The 13,598-nt window shown below is 41.3% G+C and overlaps 1 long non-coding RNA gene across 3 annotated transcripts; it reads left to right on the forward strand.

Moving 5' to 3' along the window:
• The first annotated feature begins 5,362 nt into the window (after positions 1-5,362).
• Positions 5,363-8,413, forward strand: LOC121772021. Of its 3 annotated transcripts, XR_006044249.1 has the most exons (5): positions 5,363-5,614; positions 5,824-7,292; positions 7,860-7,934; positions 8,024-8,080; positions 8,162-8,413. It is a non-coding gene; the product is annotated as an uncharacterized LOC121772021 (long non-coding RNA). The 3 variants fall into 3 exon arrangements; XR_006044247.1 differs by having other exon boundaries at positions 5,824-7,934; XR_006044248.1 differs by having other exon boundaries at positions 5,824-7,934; positions 8,172-8,413.
• Positions 8,414-13,598: the final 5,185 nt, after the last annotated feature.

Genomic DNA, 13,598 nt, shown 5'->3' on the forward strand with positions numbered 1-13,598 from the left:
ATAAAGTAAGAAAGAGAAAAGATAATTGAGTATTTTAAATATTTCCTAAATAAGAAAAATGGTCATCTTGGTTGGGACAGACAAAAAAAGAAAGTGAGTCATCTCAGTGGGACGGAGGGAGTACTAGAAAAGAGAAAAAAAGTAAGAGAGATGAAATGTGTTGTATTTTGCCAAATAAGAAAATGTCTTAACTATAATGGAACAATCCAAAAAAAATACTCCCTCCGTCCTCAATGAGTATGAACATTTGACTTGACACGAGTTTTAATGCATAATTGGTAAAGTAAGAGAGAAATAGAAAGATAAAGCTTTTTAGGTTCCACCTCATTAGAGAGAATAGTGTTACCAAAATTAGATTGTTCATACTTTTCAGGGACATACTAAAAAGGAAATGGTTCATACTTTTCAGAGACGGATAGAGTATGACTCAACTACAAATAGAATGTGTTTTACAATATTTTGATATGAAATATCCCCCGTCCCGGCCTAAGCGAGATGTTTCTATTTAGGCACAAGAATTTAGGTAGTGGTGTTTAGTGAATTAAATTATTAATAGTAAAGTGAGAGAGAGTAAAGTAAGAAAGAGAAAGAGAGAAAAAAGTAAGAGAAATGATGATGCCGGGGATGGGGATGGGGAGCATGACCCCAAATATGATGGGGGGCATGACCCCAAATATGATGATGCCGGGGATGATGGCGGGGATGATGCCGGGGATGATGCCAGGGATGATGCATGTGGGAGGGGGTGGCAGGGGCCCTGAACCACTAGCGGACGATGTCTATCGGCCGGTTGTGGATATGCAGTCTACTGATACCCCTTCCACTTATGTTCCGGATACTCAGTTCACCGGCATAGACACTTTCTCTTTTGAGGAGTTGGGGATATCTCCAGTCAGGCAGACGCCCGATGATATGAGCGGGGGCAGGGGGAAGGGACGTGGCAAGGGCAAGGGGAAAGCCCCAGGGTCTTCCTCACGAACGGTGGCAGAGGAGGAGGATGAGGAGACGGGAAAGAGGACGATCTGGAGCCAGTGGGAAAACGTCGCGCTTGCGAAGGCTTGGATTGCAATTGTCGAGGATCCCTATGTCGGTGCCAACCAGCATATTGACAGACTGTGGCATCGGATCGCTGAAGCCTACCACACACACAAACCGGCTGGGGCGAAGCGTCGCCTTCCCGAACAGTGCCAGAAACAGTGGGAGCGGTTGAGGCCTAAGCTTAGTCGATTTGCTGGCCTCTACCAAAACAACCTCCGCCAGGCAAGCAGCGGTATGTCCGAGAAGGATGTCCGGAACCGTGCCTTTGCTCAGTACCCTGACAAAGCCTTGAAATTCAAACAATTCGACCAGTGTGAGGCCTTTCTCGTGGTGAAGGATTCCCCAAAGTTTTGTGGGGGAGTCGAATCGGGCTGGGCGAAGCGGACGAAGATCAACGCTTCCGGTGAATACAGCAGCAGTGCTGGTTCGCACGAGCTCCCGGAAGCCGACGAAGTGTCCCCGCTACCGCAATCAGACTCTCGCCGTCGTCGTCGCCGGGTTGGGCAAAAGGCTGCGCAGCGGAGGGCTAGGGGAACCAGCGGCGGTAGCGGGTCGTTCGAGGTCGAATCGGAGGCCCCTGCTCCCCAAGAAGATATCGACCGCCTCGCCCGCGCGCAGTTAACGACAAGCTTGGTCCGGACCATGCATAGGTGGCATAGCACGACCGATCCGCTGTACAAGAGGATGCTGAAGGATGTCATCGATGGATGTCGGCGCGATTTGGGGATGCCCCCCATTGGAGATGATGGCGCCGAGATTAGCGGAGGGGACGACGGGGGCGGCACGGGCGACGAGGACAGCGCGGAGTGAGCCGGGGATGTTGGATTATGTATTTTTCTTTTTTTGAATGACTATGTATTTTGCTTTTTTCTAACTATGTTTTTTTTATGTTTTATGAATATGTATTTTTGCCCGTATTTTGCTTTCCCGTATTCTGTGTCAAAATTATATTTCCGTTTTTACGTAATTAAATTATTGTGATTTTTTTTATTGCGAGATGTCCTAGTGGGAAGGGCGGACATAGGAGGGGATGTCCTAGTGACGTGGCAGTGGGATGGGAAGTCCTAGTGACATGACATGAGGTGTTTTTGGGATGTCCTAGTGGATGTCCGCCCACTGGAGATGCTCTAAGAGAGAAAAAGAGAGAATAAAATAATAGAGAGGATAAAGTAAGAGAGATAAGAGGATAAAGTAGGAGAGAGAAGTGAGTTGATTGTTGCCAAAAAGGAAACGTGTCACTTAGGTTGAGACGTACCAAAAAGGAACAAGCCTCACTTATGCTTGGACGGAGGGAGTATGAAGTACTTTGCAAAGTAATCTTAGGCCTGGCATTCTTGCCCGATTGAAAATACTCCCACCGTCCCCCAAATTTTGTCTTAGTTTGACCGGCACGAGTTTTAAGAAATGTAATGGAAAGTGGGTTGAAAAAGTTGGTAGGATGTGTGTCCTATTTTTAAAGTATTAGTTTTATAATGAAATGTGAGTTGGAATAAATTAGTGGAATGTAGGCTCCACTACAAAAAATGGTAAAAAGTAGAATGTGACAAATTTTTTGGGACAAATGAAAATGAAAAAATGTGATAAAATTTCAGGGACGAAGGGAGCATTAGCTTGAGGGATCGCTCACTAAAATAATTATCAATTCATGCTCTTACTGCAATTAAAAAAAATACAAATGCAGCTATAACAACAATATCCATGATCCCTTAATTTAAGCACATATCTCTTCATTATTTTGGTAACTGGAAGAAATATGAATTCAAAATTCATCCATGTCCAGACAACCTTGCAGATTAGTTCACCAAGTGATTTTTGGATGAATTTGTGATCTTTTTTCAATAAAAAGGTGCAAGAGCATTATATTTTCTTTTTTGGTTAACCACGGGTGTACCAAACCCGCCTTTGGCGGAATCCGACTAATCCTGCTCGACCGAGTTTGCGGATTAAGGCCGAAAGTCTTAGGGCACCCACAGTGGGGCGGACGATAGGCCGCCCGATGCCTCGGGCGCGCAATCGTCCGCCACTGTGGGTGCGCGGACGATGGACGATGCGTCGTCCTCGCCCGACAGATAGTTCGCGGAGGAAGCACGGACGATATGGCATCGTCCGCGCCATCGTCGCCCACTGTGGGCGACGCGGACGATGGCGCGGACGATGGCGCGGACGATGCAACGCGTTTTTATTTTTTTATTCGAATTTTGTCTATTTATTAAACCTCGTTTTTCATTCTATTTTTCATACGAACATTTCTCGCATCTCTAATTTTTCTCATCTCTCACATTTCTCCATCTCTCACAAACCAAAATGAACCACGACGACGACCGGAGTTCCTCGGAGGGTGGTAGTCCGACCTTGACTCAAGCCTTAAATGCAGCCGTTCAAGACGCAATGGCATAATGCGTAGGAAGTCCTCGCCGATGTCATGTATGCGTGCATTATCTTGCACAACAAGATAGTCGAACATGAAGGTGAGAGCATCACCGATTGGACCGATGATGAAGGTGCATCTAGCTCCTCCAGCACGCGCCCCCCTCTCGAGGATTACCGGCGAGCTTTAATGAGGTTCTATCTAGACAGACCTCAATGCGCAACCAACAAGACCATGCTCAGCTCATGAACGACATGATTGAAGAAGTGTGGGCCCGTAACCGTGTCGCTGAGTTTGCGTATTTTTTTAAATTCTTATTGTAATGTATTAATTTTATAAATGAAATGAAGGGTTTTCCAATTTTTGTATTTATTTAAATATTCAAATAAAAGAAAATGCTTAGGGTGCCCCTTAGGGCGGCTTATAGGGCGTCCCACTGCAGGTGAAGGGGTAGGAGGATAAAATGCTGAAGTGACGGTGCATAGAGCGAGCTTTAGGGCGCGCCTTAGGGCGCCCCACTGCTGATGCCCTTATATTGATGATATAGCGAGGGTTCATTTCTTTGTTATTAAAGCTTTTGACTACCCAGAGCTTATGAAAGAATCATCTGCTAGCAAACAACAGCACTAGTTTGAAAAATGTGTAGGAAAAAATCAAGCTGTTGATAGCATCCATCTTTGGATTTGTTTCGAACTCAGGGTCTATGTTAAAGAACACCTAGATGATTCACGCTAATACGCTTGAAGAAAAACACTGGCAAGAGGAATAAAATACAGCACCACTTACAGCCTACAGGCATATCAATCTGTTGTCGTTGCTCTTCAAAGCAGAAACACTATACTCCATCCGTCCCACATTAGGAGTCACTTTGTCGATTCTGCATTTGTTTTATAAAAATGATAATAAATAATTAAAGTGTAGAAATAGTAAAGTAAGAGAGAGAATAATGTAGAGAAGAAGACTATTTTCTACATTATTCTCTCTCTTACTTTCCCAGAATAAGGTAGAAAAGACCCTTCTCTATATTATTTTCTCTTACTTGTCTTCTATGCATTATTCTCTCTCTTATTTTACCATTTCTCCATTTTAATTATTTATTATCATTTTTATAAAATGATTGTTGAAAAGTCAAAGTGTCCTAATGTGGAACATGGGGAGTATTTTATTGAAGTAAACTGCAGCCTAGAAATGATAACCTAAAAAACAAAAACAAAGAAGAGAAACCAACACTGAATTATGACAATCTATTGGAAAGAAATCATGGAATTAAGATTATTGATTGTGAATTGATTGTATACCATAGTTAGAATAGGATCTCCAATGATCTCGTTTACCATAGGTAAATTATTTCAGGCTGTAACCCTAATACATATTGACATTAGAAATAAGAATACAAAATAATGATCCCCAATTGTTTCTTCATGGCGTCATAGAAGAATTCTGGATTAGAGAATTCTCATCATAGCCGTGATTTACCCAATTCCCGGCCAATAGGCTAAAACCAAATACAGAAACCAATCCCCTACATATATCAACATGTCAGAGATAGACGAAGATAAACCAACAATTGAGACCTCAAAACTGAGGACAACCAGGAACGTTACCATGGCGTTCAAAACTGAACGAGAAAAACTACCTGTTGTGGTCGCGCCTAATGAAGGCCGCGACAGGAAGCAGGAGGGGATACAAACATATCAGCGAAGAACAGCCAGAACCGAGCAGCAAGAGATATGCCAATTGGGAGGAGACCGATCTAGTGGTCTTCTCGTCACTACTAGAAAAATTGCTTCTCACTACACTTTTTTTTATCACACTTTATAAAAAGTGATATAATATATTGTTACTGCACTTCAACATAATTGCCATATTAAAATTCATTTCCTGCCACTTCTATTCAGTGTAAAATTTTACAATAAATTTTTTTAACATTAATAAAACACATAAATCACACACAAACTGCCATTCACATACACACATACCGTGACACACGCGCACACACACAACCCTTCGCCGGCGATGCCGCGACTCCGCCGACTACCGCCCTCCACCGAACGTGGAAGCTCTTCCTTGTCTCCCTCTCTGTCTCAACACTTCTCTCCCCCTACACACGCACACATACATTCATCTCTGTATAGCGGCTGTCCCGCCGATTCTGCCGCCGCCGTCGCTGGACTTCGGATCTCTTGAATAGTCTTGTCTATCCTCTACGTAAGTAACCTTCCCACACCTCTTATTCATCCAATTTCAGATTCGAATTGAAGTTTGGGTTTGTATTCAAATTCTTCCCCAATTCGAATTTAAGTAAAATTAGGTGGAAATCCACACATGTTCCTTATTTGCTATGAGTGAAGCAGCAGTTGTGAAGAAATGTTTTGTGCTTATTTTTTTGAAACCTGATTTTTGTGAATCTGCCTCAGGTTCAGTATTGCTATGTTGCAGCTTCTGTTACGATCATTATTGTGCATTAGTAATCTTCCCTCTAGAAGCAACTGCCCAAGAACCTTTACAAGGAACAGTAGAAGTTGAGAAAAAAAGGTTATGGGAGTCTGAAATGAGGAGCTTGATAATTGATTTAAGAGCTCTCCTTCTGGTTTGTTGTTGGTACCCTTCATTCTTGCTTGTTTGAGATTTAGTAATTTTTCTAGATAATCAAAATTACTTCCACAATGTGTCTTGAGTGGCAGCAAGTCTCGTGGTTATCCTCTTCGTGTGGACATACTATCTTACCTCACAAAAAGTAGACGGGGGAAGACAACTGCTACTAGCTTTGAAATCGTGATTAATTTAATTGATTGCTTACTGTGTTTTTAAATCGTGATTTTTTTTCGATTCACCTATTATTTATGTTTATGAATTGTGAACAGACATTTAGATGTACATGGAGAAAAAAAAGTTCTATTTCCAATGATAAATTTTTAAATAGGAGTAGTTTTTAATATGAATACTCATACTCCAGAACAGCGCATAATTGAAAATCATCTTACTTAAACTCAAATGTACTACTACTACTTTTTTTAAAAAATATTAGTACATTTTTGTTAATTTGTTCGACCCCACCATAAATATTTTCTGAATCCGTCATTGCTTATGTTTATTTCCTTGTTAGTTCACATTGTTTTTTGGGATCGGAATAGCTGAATCTTTTAATAGGTAGTGTGGTTTACCTTGCTCAGATTATCTTGCTTGGTATCATTTATTTGGTTTGGAGTTCTCAAAGCTAAATTTTCTTATGTTTGTTTGCTAGTTAGTTCACATTCTTTTAAACACGCATGGATGCATTTGGAGTTGATGATTATCTTAATAGATTTTTCATGCTGCCAATAAATTTGTTGCAGGAAACGACTACTAAAAGGTTGTACAAGGCCTTTTTCTAATTTTTTTCAATGCAGAATATGCAGGCAGTCACCCTTCCCTAATAATGTTGGCTCAAAAATTTCCACTTAATTTTAAGCTCATGTTGGTTCTCCTTTTAAATATACAGAACTACTAGATGAAATAATGGAGCATATCTGCAAAGTTGTGGGCAATGTCATGAAAAATTGAGGTAGTACTATTGCATTATTCTTGTTTTAACTTAGTGCTAAAATGGTCACAAATTCTCAACTTTGTCGAGTGACAATCTGCCACAGTCATGAATCCTGTATGAGATTAAAAAGAGTCAACGCCTTCACAACTACTTATCAATTTACGGTGGTTTCCTTCCCATTTACCATTTTGCTCGTGATAATAAAATTTATGTTTTGTTTGATACTGTTTAAATTTTGGAATTGTTGTATACATACTATTTACATCTACAAAATTCGCAAAATAGTGTTCGTGAGCAAATTTAGTTGAAGGATTAGTCGATAAGGAGATGGCAGGTCGTTATGATCAGAATCCATTTGCTGTAAGTGTTTCCTCTTCATCTGGTATCAATTGTTCAATGTTTGGTGGGATTAGCGTTTTTTGCTTTTAATTATTTGTGAATGTAGTTTTGTGTACTCTTGAGATGAAGTATTTGAATTTAAGATAGGGTTTTTGAGGATGATCAGACTTAGGCTGACTATGTGGCCTGATCTAGTAATTCAAGAGCTCTTGCTCAGAAAATATACGAATTTGAGAACTACATTTGAGAACTACATTTGAGAGGTTTCTAATAGTACCTTCGGATTGTAGTTTGAGAAAAAAAAATGAATGATAAACATACTCTATTTGCATTTGGAGTAATTCTTGTTATGAATGATTGTGGATTTGGGATATTTTGTATCTTTTGTGACTCCATTTATGAATAATTTTCTTTATATGCTTCAATTTGAGAACTAAGTAGTCTATTGTGGTTATTTTAGATGATATTGTCTATGGAAGAGAGTCTTGCTGTTTACTTTGTAGCAAATAGCAAATTTTACTTTATAATCAAAGGTTTATTGATGGTTTCCTTTTCTCTTAATTTGCCTATCTTTGGATGAACTAGCAGAATATCAATATTATTTGTGAGATATGAAAGTGAAGATCTATGTTGGGAGAACATGCAGAATCCGAGTAATGAAAGGTATGCATTTAAAAGTTATATTCGCATATACCCAATTACATATACAAATTGCTATGAATACTTACTAGGAAACTGTTGCCACTCTCAAGGAAACAAATATCAGATCGATTGGTATTGTGTTTGAATCGACTGCTATTGTTGAAGAGGTTTGTTACTGCTAGCATAATTTACTTGGTGTTGTATTTAAATTGTTTTGCTATTGCTATATGGGGCATGTTCTTGCAAAGGTGCTAACAGGAACAGAGAAGACCAACGGAGGAAACACGGTGATGAGGCTGCAAGGGATGGTATAACTGGAAAAGAGAAGTCTGACGAAGGAAACACTGTGATTAGGACTAATCATTTTTAGTACTAGTATTGTTTTTACAGAAGTAAAAGATGACCAACACTGTGTTTAGTTTGTGTGTTTAAACACATTAGATTTGGTGTAATTGGATTTGATACTTTGGATATTATTACAATTTTCCATATTATTTGAATGAGTTAGTTTATTAAATTTTGTTGAATAATAAAAAATAATTTGATAAATTTTGTAGAATTGAAAGAAAAATGTAAATAATTAGTATTTGAATGATTGAAACATAATTTATAAATATTTGAAGGATAAAAATATAAATTATAGAGATTTGTATGAGAAAAAAGTAAATACAATAAATTAGGGAGAAATTGTAATAATAAATATTTATTGGGGTATTTTGTAAATTTTCGTTCAGAAGTTAATGTAGTTTAAGAAAGAAAAAGGAAAGGAAAAGCCGTTGTGAAGAACAAGCCGAGTACCAAAAAACCGCGTACCGTGAACACATGCATAGTGATCACGGAGGCTGACCCGAGGACCCCATCAAACCGGCAAACACAGAGTGACAGTGAATATGAGATCAGTGAAGAATCTGAATCCGATAGCGATACGACCATGGAAGATGAGGAGTACAAGGAGCAGCAACTCCCTAACGATCATCGGGAATTATTGCATCCACTTGCAGAACCACTCCGATATAAGCGTTGGACGGTGGAGCTCACAGATGACGTGGTGGAGGGGATGAAATTTTTTGACTCCAAGGAGCTCCAATCCATCTATCGCACCAAGAACGCAAAAGGCAAGAAGGTTAAGTGTGGAAAGGTAATTCATCTCCCCTCTTTAGATGAATTGAAGGTTCAGGAATCGTTTCTCGCCCTTGTGCATGAGTTGGGTTTTGAATGGCTGTTAAGAAATGAAAATTTGAATGTTCCGGTCGATTTGGCCAAAGAATTTTTCGCGACCTTTCGATTCAAGGTCACAACGGATTTGGATGTAGAGTGTATCAGTTTCAGAGTATTTGGAGGTGAGATTAGGATGAATTTGATTGAATGGACTGTTCGGCTAGGAATATGCAATTTGGAGGAGGCCATAGGGCCCGAGTGGAGAGATAGGGAGCGGGGGATTCCCCGCAGGCATGTGGAATTCGAGCCCCAGGTAGCTTGGGAAGAACTTACTCACCCCGGGGCAGGACAATTTCAGTCCACTATCTCCCGATCTATCCATCTCAACGATCCTAATCTACGCCTGGTTCAACTCTTCTTGGATTACAACCTTTTAGGACAATCCAATTCGGCAGTCCAGACATCGATGACGGAGCTGTATCTTATGTGGTGTGCCAAGAAAGGCAGGAAGTTGCACTTAGGGTTCTGGACTGCATACACATGTCACCTCATCGCTACCCACCCAGCACGGAATATTTCCCTCTGCCATATATTGGGAATCTTTGTGAGAAACAACATCACCGTTTCGGAGGACGAAGACTTAACCCCCTTGACGATGGTGGACGCCCCAGGATTGTTTGATACCCCCCTGTTCGTCCGGACGAATGCGGTATACATGAGGCAAGGCGTGCCACACTTCTATGCGATGGGAGAGGAAGCTATACCCACTGCTCGGTTAGCAGTAGCTCATGAAGCACCGGCACACGACCAAAGGCAAGAGGGGATGGAAAAAGCTGTGGATGAAATAGCGGAGGAAAGCAGACAGATAAGGGCAGAAATGATCGGATTGGCATCAGACCAGGAACAGCGTCAAGCCAGAATGGAGAAGGCAATGGACGAAGTTAGAGAGGAGAATAAGCAGTTGAAGGCAGAGATGGTCAAGCTAGCGGGAGTAGTGGAACGGATGTTGGAAGGGTCTGCAGAGCAGAGGACATTGGCTCAGAGGCAAGATGCTATGGAGACGTTAGTGACTACTTTAGGAGAGGAGAACCATCGATTGATCACGGAGATGGGCCGAATGACATCCGTGATAGATGAGTTGTTGAAGGAAGTGACCAGCCGGAAGAAGGAACCAGCTACAGGAACAAGCGGCCATGGAGGCCAGGACGATGAGACCCACCCACCAGAGACAATGATAGAAGAGCCCGAGGAAGAGAACGTCGAGGTGTCGGCAGAGGCCGAGGAACCGGCGAAGGAAAATGAGGATCACACTGAAACGGAAGAGGAACCCCTGGAAAAGTAGCCTACACCACCTGCCCCACGGAGGAGCAGGAGACTTCGCTAGACCACCCCCCACCCTGACAAGTTAGTTTTATTTTTAGCTTTCTGTTTGTTTTTAAGTTTTTGTTGGTGTTAGTTTTTGTTGTGATAGGTAAACTTCTGAGTTTGTTTTTGTGTAGCATGTTTTTGTTTTTTTTTCTTTTTCTTGTTTCGTACGCATGTTGACTCACACTTAGTCCGTTGCACGACCTAAGTGTGAGGAGTTATATATATATGTGTGTTTTGTTGGTCTGTTTAGGTTTTCAAACTCTCCCACTTAGCCTATTCCATAGTCTAAGTGTGAGAAGTTTTAGTTTTAATTTGTTGTTTCTGTATGTTTGTCTATGTGTCCATCATACTGGTCATTACCTTTTTCACTTCACAGCCTTATCTGAGGGCAGACACTTGTGAAGTGGGAGGGGAGACGCAATGACCAGTATGATGAGTATGTGTATATGTGTATATGTGTAGTTTTTGTGTTCGTGCTTGTGTTAGTGTCCTGTTAAGTTTAGTTTTTTTAATTTGTGTGTTGATTGGGCTTAAAACTCAACCGTCTTGAGCTGACGGTGAAGGGAACTGAGGGAAATAAGACATGCTGGAAAACCGAAACCACCCTCCCTAGTACCTCCTAGTCAGGATAGATGATGTGAGTATGAGAGAAAAGCCCATACTTAGAGCCAAACACGAAAGCCCTCTTCAAATGTGAGTTATAAGCTTAAAGTGGAACCACTTTCCACAAATATTGAAAAGAAGGAGAGGCTGCCACAATTCGCCTAGGATGAAGTGACCACGGGTAGCAAACACTGAAGGCAGTAGGAAACGCCCTCCGTTAAAAAAAAAAAAAAAAACCACCTTTAGAACCTTTTTTCTAACTCTTTTACCCAGATAAATACCCCTAGCCACTGGGGCTGTGTGTGTGCGAGGCATGAGGCGAATGAAGCTTACTAGCCAGAAAGATGTGAAAGAGAGCAGACTCCAGCTGGGCAAGAAAGTTTGGAAGAAAATCGATCAGGGAGTTATCCCAATTCCACACAAAAAGAAAAAAAAGGGGAGAAGAAGATATAAGGGTGGCGAAGCCACAAAGGGAAAATAAAAGAGAGAAGAATAAAAAAAAAAAAGAGAAGGAATAAGGGTGGCAAAGCCACAAGATGATACTAACCAGTTGGAAACCCAAGCCAGAAGCGCCAGCTAAGAAGCAACTGATCAGGAGCCTAATGCACACAGTTCCCCCCCCACATCAATAAAATAGAAATTTTGAAGACTTAGAGCCTTAGGAACATCTACCCCAAAACACTGCAACCCAATAGCCCCATTACAAGCCTTTAAGCCCTTCAGTAGCTGCACGTGAGATCTAAGTCCGAAGCAAGTGTGGTTGAGCATATTGAGAGAATGCGGTCCTAACATTCCTGGTGAGGTATGAGAGACCGAGTGAATCTAGTGTTTGGCCGAGAGTTTGGGCGATCTTGACAAGCGGATATACTGACCAGGAAGGAATGGGGGGGTGGCAGAAGTTCAAGGCTGTCTAAGGCCGGATTGCACCAGATCCCGAGGTAAGGGATGGTTGAAAATATAGCCCAATCTTTGTGTTTTAGTTTTATTTGTGTTTGTGTGTTTTTTCTGTGTTTGACCAAGTGTTTTTCTATGCGTCGTTGTAGTATAGAGTCTAGTTTAGGTAGAGTCGGTCAGGGGAGTAACCAGGCTAGAATTCGACTTATTCCTTTTTGTTTGTTCTTCACGCTTGAGGACAAGCATGTGGTAAGTGTGAGCAGTTTGATAAGTCGTATTCTAGGCCTAGGTTACGGGTCAGTATGATGTGCATAATTGAATTATATCTGCAAAACTAGTTGCTTAAGCGTGCATGGTAAGCGTTCTAGCCAGTAGGCAGAGTTTCAGACACTTCAAGTGAAAAGGGCGTCAGCACGATTACGTACTGACCAGTATACATGCAAAAATGGCTCGAGATGGAGAAGGAGGATAGCTGGGACTGCTCAATCACAATTAAGGGCAAAGAAGTCATTTCACCGCAAGGTCTTACCCTAAAAATCAAGGGTAAGCCTCTCTATAAAAGGAAGCCACTTGGAGAGAAAATGAGGGAGATAAGATCGTTCATCATCATCACTTTTAGGAGAGTTCTCTCGGAGTTAAGTCTTTCAGCCCAGTCCAGAATCTCGTTCCTCGCCACTGCCATGGTCACTTGAAGATCTAGATGTTCCCGGAGTTCCAAATCGTCCGTTCCAGCCAGCAAGACCGTAGCTTAGAGATTTCATCGCCCGGAGTGGCAAAACACTTTTATTCGCTTTCGTAGTTTAATTTACTTGTTTTCCTTACGTTGGATTCTTTGCTTGCTTTTGGATATTTTCTGCTTTTGAAGTACTTGTTGAAGATCCGAACGTGTTAATGCTATGAAGTTGATTTCCGTTCAGTTATGGTGTTGATTTCTTTTCCTTCCTATTCCACCTAGTTAGCTTAGATCTAAGGTTCCTTGGTGTTTTAAGTGCTGAATCTTTTCTTTCCTTGTTTCCGTCGCAATTTCCTTAGTTAAACGTGGAACTGTTCGATCGTGAGTGAATCGCTGCATGTGAAGTTTAGTTTGAGTGCGTTTCGTTTCCTGTTGACCAGTACGCGGAGTTGCTGTTTCTGTGTTTTGATTTCAGATTTGGTGTTCTTATTTGTGGATCTGTGTTCGCGAATTGATAAACTGTGTTTCTGTGTTGAATCTGGAATTATTTTCTGATTTTAGTTTGTGTTGTTGAAGAAGATGATGTCCAAGTCTAATGTTGGGGACCACTTTGCTTTTTAGATGCTTTTTGCTTTTTGTCCTTTACTTTTAGTTATAACCTGCAGATTTGTCGGCCTAGTCACCATGACTACCACTACCCTCTGAATATTCTGTCTAGCCCAAAATAGAATTCCGTACCTTCCAAATATTTTCTGTTACAAAAATGTCTCCCCATTTCCACGTACACAACTGCACCTCTACACTACTTTCCCCATTCTAGTCAGTAGGAAATTACCTTTAAGTTCTTGCCTAGGTAGAGACTCAACCCGAGCGTGGTAGCTAACCAAACCATCCAGAATATCACCACAATAGTTTTAACGCACCATCTCTGTGGGATTCGACCCTTACCACCACTATACTAATCAGTAGGAGTGGGTTGAGGAATTTTT

This window comes from Salvia splendens, chromosome 16, assembly GCF_004379255.2.
Source record: "Salvia splendens isolate huo1 chromosome 16, SspV2, whole genome shotgun sequence".
NCBI classification, from domain to species: Eukaryota; Viridiplantae; Streptophyta; class Magnoliopsida; order Lamiales; family Lamiaceae; genus Salvia; species Salvia splendens.